This window comes from Gordionus sp. m RMFG-2023, chromosome 4 (assembly GCF_954871325.1).
Source record: "Gordionus sp. m RMFG-2023 chromosome 4, tfGorSpeb1-WG-v2, whole genome shotgun sequence".
NCBI classification, from domain to species: domain Eukaryota; kingdom Metazoa; phylum Nematomorpha; class Gordioida; order Chordodea; family Parachordodidae; genus Gordionus; species Gordionus sp. m RMFG-2023.
Window position 1 is genome coordinate 1,802,747 of NC_088778.1, and position 19,162 is coordinate 1,821,908.

General features: G+C 25.3%; 1 long non-coding RNA gene across 2 annotated transcripts; it reads left to right on the forward strand.

The window, feature by feature from the left end:
- Nucleotides 1-11,889: 11,889 nt before the first annotated feature.
- On the forward strand, nt 11,890-14,037 carry LOC135928485 (uncharacterized). 2 transcript variants are annotated; one of them, XR_010572349.1, is made up of 4 exons: nt 11,934-12,006; nt 12,943-13,079; nt 13,690-13,752; nt 13,800-14,037. It is a non-coding gene; the product is annotated as an uncharacterized LOC135928485 (long non-coding RNA). The 2 variants fall into 2 exon arrangements; XR_010572350.1 differs by lacking the exon at nt 12,943-13,079 and having other exon boundaries at nt 11,890-12,006; nt 13,800-14,033.
- Nucleotides 14,038-19,162: the final 5,125 nt, after the last annotated feature.

Here is a 19,162-nt window from a genome sequence, read left to right on the forward strand (position 1 = left end):
AGTATAAAATCCAAGCTGATTATTATGATCATATCCTTCACATTTAATAATAAATCGTATAATTACATGGGATTTAAGCATTTTAATTTTTATAAAGCCTAGTCTTTTGCTAATTGGTCTTCGAAAAATGATTTTAAAGTTAATGGTGGATGTTTTTCTGAAAATAACTCAAACTGTCTGTATATGTCTTTCTAGCCAGGAACATGAATGAAAGGAGAGAAATCTCACGATATGGCGGGACAGAGATTTATTCTGGGAGATTGAACATTATTTAATATTTATTTAGTATAAAAAAATATAACAAAAACAAATGTTGTATATTGTAAATTTTTTAAATTTCTTATTTTATTATTTTATGAAGCCACCCCAAGCTCATTTACATTATTATCAAAATCAAATGAGAATATAATATAATATAAAAAGTCAAAAACATTTAAACAATTATGAATCTTTTAATGATACGCTCCTATAATATCATATTTATTAAAAATAATGTTATTACTACACAAATCAATTGTAAATGTCCTGAAACACTTTTTCACGAATACTGTGGATTTCGTTTAGGAATTTTAGAGCTATTGTCTCAATATTTGCAAATTTTGCAATATTTTTAATATATCCGTCATTCAATAATATTGCGTATTGTTGATTGGTCGAATAAAAAATTGTATTATACGATAAAATAATAATAATATATTATTATTCTTCTTATGACAGTTGTAACTTTTGAGCATTACAATAAGATCCATATTTTTAATAGGGTAAAACAAACAAGTAAAAATCATAGGTAGGTAGAGTGGTTCAAAATTACTAGATTTATTTTCCATATTCAATTTAATGGAGATTATTGAATTAGCTGCTCCATGGCGAGTGATTGAACCACCTTTAGAATTAGTATTAATAAATGGTTCCTAGCTTACTGACAAAAATGGCTGAGTGGAAAAATAAAGTGTCACCTGAAGATTTAATAAAATTTTACAGGCAAAGGAATGAAGATTAGGCTTAATTATCTGATTATTACTTAGCACTACTTAGATTACATGATCATGAATGCCAACCTTTAAATATCAAATTTCTTTCCCCAACTTTTACATTGTTGTCACAAAATTAATTTTGTATCAGAATCGATTAATAATACCTTTGTTATATTTCTCTTTGTATAATTTTTAAGGTCAAACCACAGATTTTGAATAAATCAAAGAAGGAAAAAGTTGGATCTAGAAAGGGAAGCTAAAAGAAACGCAAAGAGAAGAGGCCCTGCAATGTTACAACAAAAAGAAGATTAACAGTTTCAAAAAGTTGACCAAGTCACCAGCCTTATTTAAATGCTCGAATTGAACTCTTGTTGAACAAAATACAAAATTAACTTTTTTAGCCAATCACAACTTATTTGAAAAGGCGTGGGGAACACTTTCTATGTTAATTAAAAAAATGTTCATTTTTATTATCTTCTATACGCTATACGCTATATAATATATATATTATTTATAAACATAAATTACAAAATATATAAATCAAAAACGAATAACAAAATAAAATTATAAATTTGAATATTTGTAACATTCTCTTTCTTCTAAAATGCCTTCCCATGAAATCTTCTAAGCTATCATAGACGTTCAAATGGTTTATCGTTATGGTTGTTAAGTTGTTGCATAAGTCATTGTGATCGTTGTCTTGTCCGTCGATTTGTTTAAATCGAGTTTGCATGTTGGTTTGTTTAAATCGTAAGCTTGTTATCCTTATCATAAGTTTGTCCTCATGAATCGGGATTTTTTCATGTATTTTGCTTCTAGTACTCAGTCGTTTTATCAATTTTCAAAATTGTTATCATCATCAGTGAGTCATGAAGAATTAGGATTAATAATTATTGATCAAGTTGGATATGAGAATAAGTGAAGAATGATAAATCAATAAGATTGTTATTTATTTTTCGCGCTTTAATGTTTAATTTATTTTTATTTATATATTAATATTTTCAATCCTGAGGTTAAAATATGCAAATAAATATTATGCACTCTTTAAAAAAATACTCTTTTAATTTAATTAATAATTCTTCATTGGATCAACATTGCTTTTAGTAAAAAAATAATTTCTTCTCATTATTTTTCTAAAATTAAAACGTTTAGTTTTTACATACTTTTATTTGTCTTCAAAGTTTTAAGTTTCAAAATTTTTTTTTATCAACATTTAGTATTATAATCACAAATATTTCTTTAAATTTAACCATATGATTTATAGCTTTTAATTTATATGTTTCAATTACATTTAGATTGTTTTGTTTTCTCTTTTAGGATAAGGTTTATTTTTTTAATATTTTTTAATAATATACCTAAGAATTCATCTTTAGGTAATTCAGTTAATTTCCATAATTGGTCTTAATTCAAGAAATCAAAAATACGAAAAATATCAATAGGTAGTTAGTTCACTAAGAAATTCAACTGTTAATTCAAAAAGGTTTTGTTACATAAACTTAATTTATAAAAGATAATGTAAAAAGTTTAATAGTAAAAAGTTAAATTGTATTAACTTGTAAAAGGTTGAATTGTAAGTCGAAAGGCAAAAATAAAATAAAAGTACAAATTTGAATATTTATTATATAACATTATTTAATTTTTTTGATATAAATTTTTAGGGAAATAAATGTATTATCTAGTAAAGACCAAGACTAGTCTGCGTAATTTTGGTAGTTATGGTAGGTTAAAAAATAATTGCCAAATCAGAATTTTTTAAAATACTATTAGACATTTAATCAAATCTTTATCAATAATATTCTTTAATATTTAATATATCTTTAGATAAAAGTTAATTTTTGTCTCTATAAACCCCATGTTGTAATATCTTTAAGCATAATTTAACCGTTGACCTTTAATTTAGGATAAGAATATTTTCGTTACGAGTTTAAATTTAACTTTTATAAGTCAAATAGACCTAAAAATAGAAAAATAAGGAAAAAAAAGCCCCAAAGTTGATGCTACAAAAATTAACATTTTTCGAGTGGGAGGAGTGGTTGTAGAGGTTTAACCTAATTCCAATCTCTTGGACTAGGTTAGGATTAAGGGTCGCCCAGTGATTCTTACACTTTCTGAACAATGTAAAAGTACTCCCTCCCCCGAAAAAGCAGTTACTTATTGAAACCTTTTAAGCAGTACATAGGGTAGTAGAAATGGTTAATAAATATTTATATTAATTGACAAATTAAGGAAAACAGAAAAATAAATGAATTCCACTCTTAAATCATAAGTAAATAATGTATTAATAAAAATAATATTTTAATTATGTAAAAATTACATCCCTCGTTTTAGCCATAATATAAATATTTTGAATCTTCGACACTTTTTCAAAAACTTGACTTGAATTTAAATGATCACAGATATCTTCAATACATCATTAATGAATGTCTTTCCTACCCCCTTTGGTGTAAAAAATGGTGTTTGATTTAAAATTTCATCGATTCATCATTGAATCTTTTATTAAACTGCATAATGGTAAAATCAATGCAATATAAACCGATTTTATAGCTAAAATAAAATATTATATTTATAAAATCAAAAGGTAGTTTTCTTCCCTTTATAAAATCTAATTCCTTTATAAAAACATTCATAAATTTAAGTGTTATAATCTATTAGGATTAAAAAATAGACAAAAATTTAAATTATACTTCTCAAATTAATCGGGCTATTTCTTGTCAATAAATATGATTTATCGCAAACCCTATATCCTTCGAAATGGTTTCCAAGTTTGTGCAAGCCAAGCTTTTGTCAACAATACTTTATCCTAAACACAGATAAACTAAAAATTTTCCATTCTAAAAACAATAGCACTAGCCAACAGAACTTTTAAATTTGTCAAAGTTACCCACAAGGCATTATAAAGTAAAAAAAACTATACAATAGCTTTATATGATGATAGCCAGCTTCTATAAATATAAAATAAACATTTTAAATCTAAACAAATAAGATAATATTACTGAGAGGTATTTTTGATTTGTAAAAATCGTTGCGATTCTGTCAATACATCTTTGAAATGCTTTAAGCATGACATATTTTTTAACACCTTCTGAATTTCTTGGTTCTTTTATCGATTCCAAATAAAAGCTGCCTTTGAGATCTCAGCTCTAATCAAAACCTGTATTCCTATGATCCTTCCATTCTTGTTTAACACAATCATAGATTTGCCCAACTAAGAATTTAAGGGGTGGATTCATGGAACTAAGTTTGCATATCATATTTTTCCTAATATCAAGATCAGTCGTATTACCATTTTCAATATATCTTACTAGCAAAGCTATTTATTTTGATTTAAACATCGGATGTACCATCAACTATAATTGAAAAACACCTGTTAAATTTAATTTCTCTTTGAAATTTTTTTATAACCATATTTTTTATGATTCTAATGAGAATATTTATATTATTATACAATAGATTAGAATATAATTTGGATTTACAATCCCTTTTTTATCTCTCTTCTTTTTTTTCATACTGATTGTTTTTAAGTTCAAGCTGCGGTTCCACGTCATTTCGACGTGGAAAATTTGGCCAGCATCAATTCAGTGCGGTGACCATTCACGCAGCCAATTCAGAACAGCGATAATTCGTCGCCTATCTAATTACAGTTGCAATTTATTATAAAATTGATAGTATATTACAAAAGGATCATTCAATAGAAGTCATATTGAGGGTTCGTCCTATTCATATATTTTTCATTTTTTTTACAAAAATTTCAATTATATTTACTAATTGATAAAAAAATTATTCTTTCTTTCTTTCTTTTCTTTTTTCTTTTCTTTTCTTTTCTTTTCTTTTCTTTTCTTTTCTTTTCTTTTCTCCTTTCTTTTCTTTTCTTTTCTTTTCTTTTCTTTTCTTTTCTTTTAAACAAATATTTATACCCAGATTTTTTTGATGTACCATTTTACCATGCTATAAGATTATGTCGATCCAAAAAAAAATCAAATTTATAAATAAATTATAATATTTTTTAAAATTCTTTAACGAAAATTTAAAATCTTATTATCAACAGGAAATTACCACATAAACTAGCACCAATAATCTTTGGTGCTAGACTAATTGCGCTTGAAAAAGCTGAAAATCAATTGGACGAACCATTTCAAAAATTATTTGTAATCGACTCAAATCTACAATAACCTTTAACCTAGCTCCTTACCATGTTGGATTTGGAGTAAAAGGAGGCTGTGAAGCCGCAATCCATTGTAGTTGACTAGTTTTATCAACCTCAAACCTGAAGATTATATAGCAAAACTAGACATATCCAATGCTTTAATTCAATTAATAGGATTAAAATGATCGATACTTTCTTGGAAACATTCCCTGACTACCACAATTACATCCATCTTAGCTATGGCATTCCTTCCTTACTCAAATTTAATAATTATATTATTAATTCTGCAGAAGGCTTCCAACAGGGTGACCAATTAGTACCACTACTTTTTTGCCATACCCTTAAACACCTAATAAGTGATATTGCTCTCTCATGCAAACTCAATCTATACGTTTGGTAGATGATTGTACTATATGGGGCCCCATTTCTTCAATCCAGATTGTCTAGATATAATCAACTAACACTTTGATGAACTTAATTTCTCCTTACATATAAATAAATGCGATAATTATACTTCTCCTCTTTCAGCAGACACCATATTAGATAACTTTAGACGGACACCCTTACAAGATTTCAGTATATTAGGAGCACCATTGGGAGGTGCAGAGGGAGTTTTAAATTTTTTATTCACTTTCAATAACTTTTCCCCAAAAAATCGATCTTAAAAAAATTACCTATCCATCATATTTTATTCTTAAAAACGCCTTAATACTACAAATCCAGCATTGTTTAAAAACTTCAGGTGCCTTCTCTTTTGAAATTCTTTTAAAAGAATACGAACAAAAGATACTACAAGTGATGATTGAGTTATTAAACATTAAACTCGATTCTAACGCATGGCTTCAAGCAACTCTCCCTAGTAATCCGGAGGACTAAGCCTAAGATCGGCATTAAGTATAGCCCTTGTTTCCTTCATCTCATCAACCTTATCTGTAAAAAATATTACCTCGCAAATTTTACCATCGATAAAGATAATTTATTAGATGAAGCTTTACGTTGTTGGAATATTAATGTCTTACCAGACATAGCCCCACCAGATTCAACGAAACAAAAAAGATTGGGATCCAAGGATTAATTATTTTAAAAAAAAAATCGAAAAGAAAACAGTTTAGAACATCAATTATTAGAATTCGACACTGTTATCACCAGCTAGACTGCTTTCCGAAAAGAAACCCTGTAAAACAAAAGTACCCTACAAATAACCGTGTCAATTATTCCCCATACAAAATTTCTTTTAAATTAAAAAAAAAACTGAATAATTTACTAAAAAATAAACAAATTATATCAAATCAATAACCGTTCCCCTTTACTTAGCGGTCTTTAACCCTAACCTAGTCTAAGAAATTGGGTATTCAGTTAACATCTAAAATTACTTTGACCACTTAAAAAATGTTATTTTTTTCTAGCATCAACTTTATAAAAAAAATGAAAACAAATAGGGGTCTATTGTCATATTTATGAAATTTTGACTTATAAAAGTTAAATTTAAACTCGCAAAAACAAAAAATATTAATCATTCCTGTATTCAAGGTCAAAGGTTAAATACTACTAGATTTTATATTATAGGGTATGTAGAGAAGAAAATTAACTTTTATCAACGATTTTGAGGAAAAGATATACTTAAATATTAACGAATTTTGGTAAATATTTGCCTATATGTCTTCCGGTACTTTATAAATTCTGATCTAACAATTATTTTTAAGCCTATGATGATTTTGACAAAAATTTAAGGCTAGAACTTGACCTTTAAGTTAATATATTTTATTTGTTTATATAAATTTTTTATTGTCTAGGTTATTTTAAAATTAAATTATTCAAATGTAAAATCTAATTTAATAAGGCATTTTTTAAAAAAATGTATTTTTAGGTATTAATCAATCATTGAAAGGACATTGATTTTGAAAACAAGGAAATTTATTATAATAATTTGTAAAAAAAATATGAAATTTTATTATTCGTATATTAATATAAACACAAAATTAATATTAGAAGAAGAAAAAATAAATTCTAAATTATATAATAAGGTGAAATATTGTGTAAAAATGATAAGAATAAGGAAGAAAAAGTGAGTATAACGAAGATCTGTGGAGAGAAGACTGCCATTGAAACCTTGATAATTCGCTTTAAGGATAGCTATAGCCAGTTTCTGTTTGAGAAAGAAGCCTTTTCACCGATCGCCAGTATGCTTGCGAACGTGAGATCCTAAATTCTTGAAGAAGGATAAAAGCATGCATACCAAAAAAAGTTATTAATGGGGATAAAGATGTTATCTTCATATATTTTAGAATATTTGGAAATTTTATGTTGTTCTTTTTGCTCAAGTAGGTTTGGAGTTTGGTTGGATATAACCAATAGATCTATATAAGAATAGTCCCAAACCAGAAATTTGCCCCGATTCCATGGGATTCTGGTGATTCCGTTAGTCCGCTTTCCATCGAATCTAAAAAGTCCTGGTGATTCAAGTATAGCGAAGGTATTCGGGGGATTTGAATGCTTGCTGGATCAAATTGCATTGGGTACCCTTGCGGATTGTCATATCCTTATATAATTAAATCCCTATATAAATTAGTCATTACTGATTTTATTTAATATTCAAAATTGAAAAATAGTATAAATATATTATGACATACAGCTATATCTAAAATTTAAAGAAATTAAATTGAAATTTCGAAAACTTTAATGAAAATATGGCATTTTATCAAAAACGTTGTCCAAATTTATTTTAATTTTTATGAATTGAAATTATTAAAAAAAATATTCTTTTATAAAAAGAATTTTTTTTTTTATAATCTATTCATTTTAAATTTTTGATTATTTATAATCGCTAAATGAAAAAAAGAATGATAACTTCTTATTTAATAATATTCTTATTAGCAACATTATCTATTCCCAAAGGTAACTATTATTTAAAATATATAAAAGTGAAGCTCTCTAAACTAAACTAATCAACATTTTTTGCAAAAGTGTATGGAATTTCTGTTTTCTGTAAGAAAAAAATATAATGAATAAAAAAATAATTAATTGAAACTAACTCTGAGTCTGAATGTCTATTGGTCAATCCACTTATCAAGATGGGTTATTTTAAAATGCAGAAAACAAATATTTTGAAATCTACGTAAAAATCATTAGAACTTTTTAACAGAGCTTATTTAAAAATAAAAACTAACTATTTTGATCTAAGAATTGATAGGTTAAAAAAAAATATAGAGCCTTTAAGCCTAAAATCGTTTACCTAATACAAGAATTTATTATGCCACATCTTACAAATAAAATAGAAAAACAAAATTCAAAATTATAATATCCATTTTATAAAAATAAATTTTCCCGCTTTATTTTGTCGCAAAAATTTTGAACAACTATCTCTAAATTTATATATGCAGGAATTAATTGAATTGCGCTGATACGTGAGTCTCACAGAGTATCAGTAATTTTTGGAAACATTAAGATGAGCAATCAAGAGAATATTCCTTAACGGTTTAATTAGATGAAGCCTTTGAAGGATAAAATCAGAAAATCAGTTGTGGCATTTGGATTTAGATTTGCATGAATTATTGATTGAACTCCTTTTCCCTATTCTGGAATATTAGCGTTATGATGACTATAGCGTCGGATGAGACCTTTTTTTTCTATATAAACTTTGAAAGTCTTAAGGTTTTTATTTTTAAAAATCTTTCTTTCACTCAAAATTGCTCTCCTTTTTATGTCGAAATAAAAGCAGTAATTAAATGAGGTTTTCAAAATAATCTAATAAATAATATAAAGGATAGATATAAATGAAAATTACACAATAAAGGATTCGACATAGAAACATCTCCATATACTTATTTTAATTTAAAAAAGAAATTAATATCGATTTTCGCTTTCGCTGCTCAGGCCTAATTAATGTAAACCGTGAGAAGTCTTTGTTTGTATCTGTTGATATGATCCTACCTGTCCCAATGATAAAAGAAAAATTTCGGCCCTATTAAGAGTCAATGTAAGAAATTAAGCCCTGCCGGCCATCATTCAAAAAAATAGACTACATGTTTTGCATATAAACTAATTTGTGATCATCTATATAAATTTGTTAAAGTTATGAAAAAAAAACCAAACAAAATTCTCATTAAGAGACCGCTGAGTATGCGAGGCCTAAAAGGAAAATATCAATAAAAATTTAATACTATTTGATAATATTGAATAATATCTCATTGTTATTCCACTTATTTACTTTTATGCTATAAATAAAAATTATACTTTTTTTAATTATATTAATTTTTTGAAAAATTTTGGGAAAGGATCTACACAAATTTAAAAAATAACGTTCAAAAAGCTCATATAAACCTCTGACAACTACCCTTAATAACTTTAAAATCTAATTTTATCATAGTTTAAACATATTTATTGTTCAAATAAAGAATACTTTTATATAGAAGAGGGTTCAATTTTTTATATAAGATAGTTATTGAACAATTAAATTTCTATTATTTTTTATTTTTGATAAATTGCAGAATTTAAAAAAAGTTACTTTAAAATAAATCATATGTTGTGTTATCTGGAATTGAATGGGAGTTTTTTTTTCCGTGAGATTTTTCATCTATGTGGGATTTAGATTTAAAAAAAAATATAATCCAAAAAAGGCCTTCAAAAAAAACGAGCCTATAATAAGTTCAATATGTAACTTAATCGTCTATTTAAAAATGATTTTTTTTGTAACTAACCCTTCAATATTCCGGTGAAAAATAATAATTTAAATGTTCAATTAGTATGATAAATCCAAATTTCTAATGAATATATTTTCATTTTTATAATTAAATAAATGTTAGACGCCCATATTGCTTAAATTTCGCGCTTTATCTCTTCAGTTTTAATCACTATCCCTTCATCCATGCAGACTGGAGCTCATATTCAGTGGTCCCTATTCACGCCTTTATTTTCCCCAACCCACAGTATAACTTTATTTGTCTAGTTTAATCTGCTTCATATTTGACAAATTTCTCGTTATTTATTTGCTCATCTTTTTATCAATTATTTTTTTCTATCTGGTGGATACATTTCACTTTAGCTTTAGATTTATTCATTTCTGCATTGATTCATTTTTTTAAATATTTATTTACGTCTTGCTTTACATCAAAAATTTATAAAAATGCCATGGTATTTATATGGTGTTATTAAAATTTTACAAGTGATCCGATATTGAAAATATGATAGCGAATTATTAATATAGTTATACATTTTGGTTAAAAAATTAACCATTTAGGAGAAAACCTTATGGCTCACAAAAACCTCGCAAGTATAGATCAAACATTATAGCTATTTTCAATTGCAGACAGACTAATTTTTAACATATATATAATTTAACACATTTCAAAAAAAGTAGCTTGAAAGGTAACTAGTTTAAGTTATTTTTCCCAAAAAAATATAATTAGATATATGTAAATCTTTGCTTTTAACAAAACTAGGTATAATTTACATTCCTATTATTATTATGGAGTGTATATATAATTCTTAAGTAAAGGCACACACATGAATTTTGATGAGAATATCAGAATTCCAAAATCAAAAAGAATTTTTTAACTCTGCTTTTCGTCTAAAAATATTTTGAAGAGTTTAAAGTCACATTTTAAAATGATCTAAATAGTTTTACAAAAAATAAAAGTAATTTGCCAACAAACATAGTTTTATAATTTCCCAAAAAGATGGTGAAAGAAGGAAAGAGAGATACCCCACAGAATTTGAGTTGATTGATAGGTATCAACTTTATTTTTTTTGATATTTTACTACATTTAAAATTAGTTATTGAAGCGCGTTTTTTAAATTTAAAAATCTTATTTTATACCGGTAATGTATTGCAATGTATGTTAGAATATTTACCCTATAAATTTTGAAGAAAATTTTAATTTATATTACTATGAATCAGATTTTGGTCAAAGGTTCCTTATAAATCTTTTCTAAATGCTAAATGATAAGGTCTTCATTCAACACATATATGGAATACTCTCAAAAAAAATGATTATAAAACAACATCCATCTAACTATCGAGCCACTAAAATAAATTCGGGCCGGGCCGGGTGGACAAATTATTCTTTTTTCGGGTCGGGTATTTCAAAACAAATAAAATAACCTGTTTTGGATTGGGACATACATTTAAAAAAATATATATATTCACGCTTATTGATATGAATATTTATGAGATAGGAATCGAATTTTTTATTAATTCAGACCCAGCCAGGCTTTAAAGATCCCTAATTTCTATATTTTCCTCTACATATGTTTTTAGATTTATTTACAAAAATTTTAAAAAAATATATAATAATAGTGAATATTATTGTAAAGAAGAATGAAAATATAAACCTTTTTTAAATTTAATTAAAATCTAACTTAATAAATTTTGGATTATCAATTATTTTGAGATGAAAACAAAGAACGAAAATATTTTTTTCGAGGTTACTTTAACTAAGATAATGTCAGAATTATTTTAATTGCAATGTATATGTTTTAAATCTTATTTATATAAATTTTCTAATTTTATATAATAATCTAAATCGAAAAATAAACCATATAAATATAATATGACATAAAAGCAATGTCCAAAATAATAAAAAATAAGATTAAAAAATTTCGATATCTTCAATGAAAAAATATGTCATTTTATTTTTTTATCTAATATCAAAAACATGTTTTAATATTTATTTTTGATTTTATGAAAGTTTAAATTATTAATAAAATTTACAAAAATAAAATTTTTTAAAAAATAAATAATTCAAAGATAATATTTTAATATATAATATATACCAAATTCTTATATAATATATTCATTTTAAATTTTTGGGATTATTATCATTGCAAATCGAATAATGCTCGCTTTTTATTTAATAATATTCTTATTAGTAACATTATCTATTCACAAAGGTAATTATTATGCTTTATAAACAAAACTTATTAACATTGTTGAAAAATATTAATATGTAGTTCAGATTCCTACATGGGCATGGAATTTCTGGGTTCTGTTTGAAAAAAGATAAAAATAATTTAAAAATAACTTGTAACTATCTCTGAAAGTCTATTGGTCAACGAAAGATTTCCTTTATTAAATCGGTTGTTTTAAAAACGATATTATTTTGACCTAAGAAAAATTATTTTTAATAATTTTCTTTAAGACTACAGTGTAGCTATTAGCTCATTTCAATGAATTTTCACAATAATATCCTAATTGTTTAAGCAAACCTTATATAAGAGATAAAAATTGTATCTACATCTAGATAAATTTTAAGAAGGTGTATCTGTATCTAGGTTCATTTTTAATGTCTCCTCTTACTAACTTAAAATCATAATTATTATAATATCTTTTTTATAAAAATAAATTTTCCTGCTTTATTTTGTGACAAAATCTTGGACAGCTTTTACTAAATTTAGTCGCTCTAGGAGGCATCGATTAGTTGAATTGCTTTAATACGTTTAGTTCCACAGATTATCATTAACTTCCTGCAATATTAAGAAAGGAATCAAGACAATTAGGATCCATGGATTTCGAAAAATGCTTAATGGATTAAGTGAGTCAAGCATTTGTAGGATAAAACTAGAAAATCTGTGCTTGCATTTAGATTTAGGTTTGATATGAATTATTAAACTCTAAATTCCATTTTCCATTCTTGGCATATTAGCGCTATTACCGTAGCATATGATTAGCTTATTTTCTATTATTACTTTGAAGTCTGGAATTTTTTTGTTTATCTTTCGTTTTCACTCAACACTACTCTCGTGTTTGTCGAAATTAAGCAGTAATTAAGGTATTAATAAAATCTATTGATATAAATGTAAATTTTAGTTTTAAAATGTTATTACAAGATTGGTCGAGAAGCAACAGTGATTAATTTAAAAACAAAAAATTAATATCAATTTTTTCCGCTTGTTGCTTTTGGGACAGGTGTAATTGATGTTAGCCGTGAGAATATGCTTATATTTTGGTCGTCCAGCCCCAAAAGGTACATTTTTTTTTGCATATAAAACTAATTTGTGACCACCACGTTATACAAATTTGTTAAATTGTTTTATAGTTGTTTATAGAAGAAATAATAAGTAAATCATATAAACTTTCAAATTTTTTTAATTTTTTTATGAACCACGGAGCATTCCAGTGAATACGGTACTCTGGGACAAAAATAAAAAGTCAAACGAAATTCTTAGATGACTAAGTAGAGCATTGATAAACTGTATTGATTAATTATAATCAATCAAAATTTTATTATAAAATATTTCTTTTTTAAAAAATAATTTTTTTAAAAACATTTATATATAAATATACTTAAAATCAATTTTTTATTTAATTAAAATGGAAAAAAATATATATATATATTTACTAGCTTATTACCAACTCAAATTTTAATTTTCAATTTTTAAAAATTAAACAAATTTATATCCATAAGATGGCGTTAAATACATAAATACGAAAATATCTATTTATGAAACCCGGGAATAATTATTATTTTTTTAAAATTTAAATATAAAAGGACACGAATTTACTCAAATACAAAAAAAAAACCGCTAATAATACAAACACAATTTTTGGAATCAACTAAATATATTTTATTATAGGTGAAGCCGATCCTTGGCTCAGAGATCCTCACTACGATATGCACTAATACATTATTAATCATGGTAAAACTCATAATTAAATTAATTAATAAAAAAAAATCATTTTCTAGGATTTGAAAGTTTTTGCGCCGATAAATGCCCAAATTCACTATATCCACGTTGCGCCGATTGCTCTCCTGATTCGAATCATGAGAATACCGAATTTATTAAAAAAATTAATATTATAATGTAACTTAAACATTATTTTTCATATTAAATGTATTTCGCCTTTTACTATATTATATTTAATATTAAGGTTTCATAATTATGCATTTTATTTAATTATTATTTAAAATTATTGAAGTCTAAATAAAAAAAGTGTGAATAAGGAGACATTCTTGCAAGCTATTTTAAATGTTTAATTTTTTGGGGGAAAATTTTTTTCTCACAAACAGAAAAATAAAACATTAATGGGGTGGGGGAAATTTTTTTAAAATAAATTAATTTGAGAACTAATAGTGTATATAAGAAATGGAATCAAAGATATCAATTTCCAGTAAAAAAAGGGCAAAATATATCATATTTTTATATATTCTATGACATTGTGGCAGATTTAAATGTCTGTGTCATGTATGTCCAATACATATATAGCTTATGCTTTGGTATTTCCAGAAATGTCCCATAAGTAATTCTTGCGACATTGTTTTTTCCATGCCTGCAAGAATCACAATTTTGCATTTTAATAGCATTGACATTGAAGTATTTTATTTTAAACCTAACCTTAGGCCATGATATAAATCAAGGGTTTATGGTCAGTAAATGATTGTAAATTTCCCTATCAGATATTCTTGAAATCTCTTGATGGCTATTAAGGCTAAAGCGTCTCTCACAATTGTAGTTTATCTCTGTCAATAACGTTCTTGGTGTAATAGGCTTTTCCTTTCCATCCCCTTTTATGTGAAAAAGTATTGCTCCAAGTCCGCCTTTGGATGCATCAGCAGCTATACCTATATAGGTGTATGTTGGGATTAAAATAATTTAACGTAGGAAGTTGACTGATTAATTATCTTAATTTCATTGAAATTTTTAGCATGTTCAGTTTTAATTTACATTTTACTTTGACTATTTTGTGTAGTGAGTCTGCAAAATTATTTAAAAATTTTCTGTAGTTACTTGCCATTCCTAAAAATGTAGAAAATTCAGCATAAGATCTTGACTCTGGTATGTTGATTATAGCTTTAATTTTATCTTGATGAGGGTGTATACCTTCCGCGTCTATGTCTGGTATACATGAATAGGCTTTTTGCAAAATTTGATGTGAGATCATATTTCGATATTATTTCAAATACTTTTTTTAATGTTTTATCTCTATATTTCATCATTCTCACCCGTTATTAAAATATCGTCAATATAAAATATTATAACCTTCATATCTCCAAATATTTGGTCCATGGACTGTTGAAATATTGCAGAAGCAGTTTTGAGACCATAGTCTGGTTAGAAGTATATATGGTCAGGATGTTCCTAGAGTTTTTGTCTAAAGAATAAGCAAAAATGCGCCCTTGAAGCCGATTTTGGTGAATTTATTTCCTTTTGATAGTTTTTCTATTAAGCCGACTCTTCTTGGTATCAGGTATTTAAAATCTTTTAGTGCAAGATTAACTTTGTCTTTAAAGTCGCAAACAACCTGAGACTCCCTTCTTCCTTAAACACTGGACTTAACGGATTCGCCCAACGTACGTCTTTTATGGGCTCAATTATTTTGTCCTGAATCCATCTGTTTAGTTCTACTAACTATGTCTATTCTAGAGCATGGTACTCTTCTTAGTGGTTTAAACGAAGTATAATGTTAGTTTTGCTGATAGGTTTTTTTCATTTCTTATAAGTTTACTTAATTTATCATTATAACCTATGTTTCCTACAAATTTTTTTAAAATATCCTTGACAACATTTAGCCAAATTCTGCTAAGTAACGGACTCTTTATGCTATTGATAACGATAGCTTGCAAATTTTTAGTTATTCCTTCTTAATTTAAATTGATTTGCGTTGTACCTAATATTTTAATTTGTATGCCGTCATAACATGTTACCTTTAAATTCGATCTCTTGACCCCAGTAACGCCTGAATTTGCTATCTAACTGGGTATTATGGTAAATCTCTATTCCTTACCTGCATGATTGTTGTAAAATTGTTCAATTTCAAAATTACCTTATATGCGTTGTTATCTTTTCCATTGAAATTATTCTTATATTTAGTAAGTCAAAATCTTTTTTTTTCTTACCTTATAACATTTAGTTTCATCAACCTCTTCGATGTTAACTGTGTTAATCATATTGTCATATTCCATCTGATTTCTAGTATGGTTATTTCGGTTGTTAGTTGTGATGTTATCTATTATCATATAGTTGATTAGTATTTTGTCTGTACTCTCTATTCGTTGTGAATCATTAATATTGTTTAATCTATATTGTTGCATGTTATTATTGAACCTTTGATTATACCTGTCGAAATTTCTATTCCATTGTGAAACCTCTTAATGAATTGTCTGTAATTGTTGTTAAATTTTCTATTATCGCTCTATTGAATAAATCTGTGATTTATTACTTTCATATCGTGGGTAATTTCTTTGAAAAATGTTGGCATAAGGTATGTAGTAGTATCGTATTTTTATCCTCTCAACTATTTTGTCTTAAATCTTTAATTTTAAATTTAAGGTCTTTAGACAAGGTACATATTTATTACTTTAATTGTATTCCTTGCTTAACTGGCAAAGTTTAGTCACCCATTCTATAATTTTCTCATTCTTAGATTGACTCGCGTTATAGAATTCTAAAAATTTACGTTCACATTCTTTTGAGGATACATCTATGTTTTTTTTAAAATTATTTTATGTATTTTTCTACAAGTGAGTTTTTCTTTCCTTAAATTTACAGATCCTTTTTCTAAAATTTTAAGTTTTTCGTTCAAAAATTATTATTATTTTATTTTTTAATTTAACGATAACCTTTAAAAGATTTAAAAAAAAATTCCTGTTTATCTTTATATTTATTAATTTTGTTTATTTATATATATTATTTTTATACCATGACCTTTGAAGGTTGAGTAAGAAAAACATCTGATGGCAATATTATTATCTTAAATATTAATTAACTTGACCTTTAGGGTAAATCCTTAATTTGGGACTTCAACATGCCTCTTCATTTTCAAAAAATTTAAATTCTACCTGGTTGATATAGCCGATAAAAAAAAATACAATTAAATATTCCAAATTAACAAATTATATATATATATTTTTTTTTACTAATTGATATCTCTTCCATCAAGCGGGGCTTTAGAAATTTTTAAAAACTAAAGGCGAGAAAATAAAAGTTACATTAGAATTTAAAGAATATTACTTTTTTAAACAAAATTTTCAAATTAGAATTTTGAAAATTCAATCGAATATTTAGTAAGTGGTCAGTTTTAAGCTCGGAAATAGGTCAAATCAAAATATTTTTAAATTATTTTTTTAAGATAATGCTTAAGACATAAATATAAGCATGGAAAAAAAATGAAGAGATTTCTATCAATATAGCCTGCAATATGTGCCTTGATTTCTATTATTTTTAAATTCAAAACCTATTCATAAATTAAATGTCAAAGAAACCTATCATATTTTTAAATTTTTAAGACTTTCCACATTTATTTATCTTTCATTTTCCTAAATGATATTTCATATTAAATTCCATTAATATTAACTAAAATTAGAATTATATATTATTTCATATTTAATCCCATTTTTTTTTATTTGATTAAAAAAATTGATTCAAGTATATTTTAAAAAAATGTATTTCTGAAAATTATTTTTTAAAAAATGAAATTATATAATAAAAATTTTAATTTATGATAAATGGCTTTTTTTGACAATGTAGTATTTATCATGCATGTACACTAAATTCTCATTAAACACTACTTTTAGAAATCTTCTAAATTTATATCTTATTATAGGAGAATCCGATCCGATCAAAGATCTGTATTATTATCAGAACGAATCCATTTGAAATCATAGTAATTATAATTAAATTAAAAATAATAAAATCTTCTTTTTTTTCTAGGATTTGAATATTTTTGTGCCAATGGATGTCCAAATCCCCAATATTCACGTTGTGCTGATTGCTCTTCTTAGTCAAAGCAATAATCAAAAGAATACCTGATTATATAAATCATACCTCCCCCTTCTCCTATTTCTGATATGATTTTCAAAATGCTTACTTCCTTTATTTTTACAACATGCCCTGTTATGATGTTATATCAATTTATGAAATGCATAATCTTTCTATCAATTCAAAATTTCATAGAATTTCAATTTCTCTCTTTCTTTCTTAATAATATAATATAACTTACAAATTTTTTTTCATTCTAAATGTAATTCGCTTTTTGCGATATCGTTTTATATTAAAATTCATAATTATGCATTTAATTTATATTAATTAATATTAATAAAGTCTAAATGAAAAAAGTGTGAAAAGGACCAAGGATGCCATATTCCATAAAAATAAAACATTAATAGGTAGGGGGGAGGTAATGTGCCTGGAGATTTTTAAAAAAAATAATAAATTTGAAACTATATTAATAGGGGAATAAGAAATGGAATCCCAGATATCACTTTTCCTTAAGAAAATATAAGGTGTAAAATATATCATATAATTTTCATATATTCAATGCCAGTATGGCAGATATATATATGCATACAATTAAATGTGCTTATTTATAAATTGTCACTTAGGAAGAACTATAATATTTAATTTTGGTGAAATAACTTGAGAATAAGAAGGTTTTAAAAAAAAAATTATTATTATACAACTAAACTGCAAATGCCAAGATAAACTGCAAATGCCAAGATAAACTGCAAATGCCAAGGTAAACTGCAAATGCTTAGGTAAAAAAATTTTGTTATATTCTCTCTTAATTGGAGCGAGGATCATTTTATTATTCAATAAATAACTTATAAAAAATTGTATTCTTAGATATATTCAATAATAAATGAATTAGTTTGTATTTCCTTCTATCTCATAATGATGAGTTTAAATCCTTTAGTAAAAGTAAATTAAAAATAATTATAATTACTGTGGTATTATGTAAATTTAATATTGTACGAAATTTAACATTTTTATATTTGAATAATAATAGTTTAATTTTATATGTTTATTCTTCGAAAAATTAGTAATATTTGTACTAGACTTTTACATTTTTATATTTAAATGATAATATTTTAATTTTATATTTTTATTTCTTCGAAAAATTTTTATATTTAATATGCAAATAATTATGTATATATATATGATTCAATTTTCAATAAAGTCAGTTAGAGTGGAATTTTATAAAAAAGGAAAAATTTGTTTTACATTAATTATAGTGTCTGAAATTAATTATAGATAGAGAGATTCTAAATATTTCTAAATAGAGAAAGGTAATACGATAATTTAATAAATTGGAATTATTTAAAAGAGTTTA